The sequence below is a fragment of the Nannospalax galili genome, unplaced genomic scaffold (genome assembly GCF_000622305.1).
Source record: "Nannospalax galili isolate Female #2095 unplaced genomic scaffold, S.galili_v1.0 scaffold280, whole genome shotgun sequence".
In the NCBI taxonomy this organism is placed as follows: Eukaryota; Metazoa; Chordata; class Mammalia; order Rodentia; family Spalacidae; genus Nannospalax; species Nannospalax galili.
In genome coordinates, this window is record NW_008347808.1 from 2,481,201 (window position 1) to 2,485,021 (window position 3,821).

At 38.1% G+C, this 3,821-nt stretch overlaps 1 protein-coding gene across 5 annotated transcripts in view; it reads right to left on the minus strand.

Annotated features, from left to right (window-relative positions):
* The window catches only part of Eda2r (ectodysplasin A2 receptor), a 42,127-nt gene that overhangs the window by 23,856 nt on the left and 14,450 nt on the right, over positions 1-3,821 (minus strand). The gene's annotated exons all lie outside the window — the stretch shown is intronic.

Below are 3,821 nucleotides of genomic sequence, written 5' to 3' on the forward strand. Positions count from 1 at the left end.
GAGTTTTTAACCTTTAAAAAAAAATCTCCATTTCATTTTAGAATATATTGTTCCTTGGAGAAAGACTCATTCATTGTTTTTGCTATTAACACTGAGATGTTGGCGCTTGCATCTCTAATCTGTATGTATCTGATTATTATTTTTATTTTATGTGTATGAGTGTTTTGCCTGCGTGTATGTAAGTGCACCCATGTCATGCAATACCTTTGGAAGTCAGAAAAGGGCATCCAATCCCCTGGAACTGGAGTTAGGGACAGCTGTTAGACGCCACGTGGGTGCTGGGAACTGAACCAGGGTCCTCTGCAAGAACAGCCAGTGCTCTTAACTGCTGAGCCATCTCTCCAGCCCCTCATGTCTGATATTCTTTCTTCCACATGATCCATTATATTATTGAGACTTCCAATTGAGTTTATTTGACTGACTCACTTTCATTTTTAAATTTTCAATTTTACTTTTTCAGTATTTCTATTTCTTCAGTGAATTACCATTTCATATTGTATATTGGCGTTCTTACTTTGTTCTTTATTTTTATTCTTCTTGAATTCATTTAGGACTTAATTCTCTCCTCTTTCATAAAACATTTTAAAATTTCCTTGTCTGGGATTGTACCTAATTCATTCTCATCATGGCCCATTAATGTGGAATTGGCATATTTCAAGGAGGGGGACGAGTTCATACTGCCTTGATTTTTCATGTTTCTTGTATCACTGTATTGGAACTTATGCATGTACGGTCATTGCATTGACTGAATTTTGTTAGCTCTATTTTTTGTTTGTTTGTCTTTTTGAAACAGGGCATCCTTGTAGCCTCAGCTGTCCTGGAACTCACTATATTGACCAGGCTGGCCTCAAACTCACAAAGATCAGCCTGCCCCTGCCTCCCCAGTGCTGGGATTAAAGGCATGCAGCACCACGCCCGGCATTAGCTCTATTTTTACAGTCAAAAGGTATGTGGTGCTAGGTTGTGCTAGAGTTTAGGTGAATAGTTCAGAAGTTATACCTTCACTTTATGTGTTCAGAGTGCCTAATATAACCCAATATTAAAATATTAGCTTTGATGTATAGGACAACTGTGCAAATGTCCTTTTATCTAATTAAAACAGGTGGTCTTTTTAATTTCAATAACTTTTGGTAGATAAATAAGTAAAGATGATATGGTTGATACTAGCATATTACTAAGATTATAAACAGAAGGGATCCTGGGCGTGGTAGTACATGCCTTTAATCCCAGCACTTGGGAGGCAGAGGCAAGCAGATCTCTGAGTTTGAGGCCAGCATGGTCTACACAGCCAGTTCCAGGCCAGCTCAGGCTAAAGGGAGACCCTGTCTCAAAAAAAGAGAAAAATATAGAAGGGATGTAGGCTAGGTAAAGATAAAGATTAATGTAAGATCCAATAAGGAAAAAAAATAAAGATGGAGAAATATATCAGGGAGGATAGAGTTGACAAACAATTAGGTTCCAGTCATTTAAAGATTAGTAAAGTTTTGGAATTTTTTAGTTAATAAATTAAAAGAAGAAAGGAATGGGGACAGAAAATAAGAGAAGAGGTAGAAATGATTTATAAAATATATGGGTTGTATATAGGAAGAACAATAAAGTGTGCAATAGTAAAATTGGACAGAAGCATACGAAACCATCATACAAACTGAGTATGAAATAAAACAAGAACATTACAAGGTATTTGTGCAAGAGTGAAGATTAAAAAAAATAAAAACAAAAATTTTAACAGAAATAATATGGACAGCACATAATAATGGTAGATTCAATTTTTAAAATTACACCAGTCACTATTTCCCCCTTGGTGGGATGGGTTTTGAATTCTTTCCTCCCTGTTAAGTTTCATATAGTAAAAGGCATTAATGAGGGAACTGAGGTTCTAATTCCAGTTGGAAGTTGAAAAACCTGATCTATTGCATGTATGCATTGCCCTGCTGGACATTCCACCAATTACCTTTTGGATTTAGTTTCTGGCATGGCTCAGGTGAGCTGAGAAGTACAGTTCCTTCTAGATCCTCTGTCTGGTTTGGCAGCCCTGTGCTGAGGAGGGCAAGGTGGGAGCCCTTGCTGTGGGTTCCCATGGACCCCAGCCACAGTCTGGGTAGAATGACTGTCTCAGTTGTGGTGTCACAGTTCAGGCCCTGGACCCACCCACCTCTGGGCTTTGTTTCAGTTTTGTCCTCAGGCTGTTCCAGGGGGGCATGGGGGTTGTAAACATTTGTCTGGCAATTTCCACTTACCTCAACTGGAGCCAGCATGCCAGGAATAAAGCTCTGTTTCAAATACTTTAGTTCCTAGGCCTCACCTCCAACTGCAAATCCAGTCCTTTGTTATCCAGCTGCAACTACAAGGCCACTGAGTGTGTGTGTGATGTAAAGTGCTTCCCTGTGGTTTCCAATGACCACACCAAAGCCAATTTATGCAGCTGGGTCCCAGTTCACAGCTGCTCCTGCCTGCTTCCCCACAGAGACCTCATAGGCTTTATAAGTCCACACATAGCTACTGTGTCTTGAAAGAATAGAAATCACTGTGTACTATCCTGTTTTCTTTCAATAAATTACATCATGAAGTCTTTAATCTGTCATCTTACCTGGAAATATGTATTTTTAATTCTCTGAGGAACTTCCATACTGTTTTTGAGCATGGCTTCATTCCTGTAAGTGTAGAAGAATTCTCCTTTTTCTACATTCTTACCAGGACTTGTTTACTCTTCTCTATATTACCACTGTTACAGTAGTAGGGTACATCTTATTGCTGTTTTGACTGACATTTCCCTGATTAGTGATGCTGAGCATGTTTTCACCTATCTGATGGTTATTTGTATATCTTATTTTGTGACATGTTCCTTTCAATTTAGTACTATTTAATTCACAGGAAATAATATGCCTACAGCAAAGATAGAACTAAAGTTAAATCTCTTAGGTTATTTACTTCCAATGTACTGCTGTAAATGAGTAAGTCCCACATACTCACGGGCTTCTTTTTATGAGTTTTATAACATCAGCTTGACAAATTAACACACCTCTTTTTCCTTTGAGGAAGTACAGCTTTGTAAATATAAGGTAATAATCAAGTACACGATAGGACTATTTTGAAGATTTTTATCATGAAGACATGCAATATTTAAAACAGAAGTTTTTATGAAGACAAATGGTTTGTTGCATTGGATTCCTCCTAATACCCAATAAGACCCATCTTCTGGTATACCTTCCCTGCCTTGTGGCATCCCACAGTTGGATACAATGTTAAATGTAAAGAGTTAAAATTAGAGTTAATGATTATATCCTTTGATGTCCCTGACCCTTACTATCTTCATATTTTAAGTGTAGAGGGACAATGAAGGGGTTGGAATAAATAATTTTCTTTCACCAATAGAACTTGCCAGTCCTGATTAAAACCCTCTGAAAGATCCTTAGTGCCCCCTAGGAAAAATATGAGTATTTTTTAATCATAGATATTAAGTTTCCAATTGGTCTGACCCCCAACCCCTTCTCCCTCTCTCCTTGCATAGGACTGTCTTTTTTACTTGCTATATATGCCAGTTGCACTGATCTTACCCTTTCTGGAATATCCCTTCTCTGTTCTTATCTTGAGACTGCATTAGTTACTTGTATGTTATACCCAGAAATCATCTTAAGGAGGACTTCCGTGGCTTCCTGCTTTGAAGTATGCCCACACACTGCAACACATCAACTTAATTGTATTCTTGTCATATCTTCAGATCTAGGGTCCTCAGGTATCTGTTGGCCTGGCTGACTGTATGTCTATCTATCATCTATCTGTCTATCTATCTATCTATCTATCTATCTATCTATCTATCTATC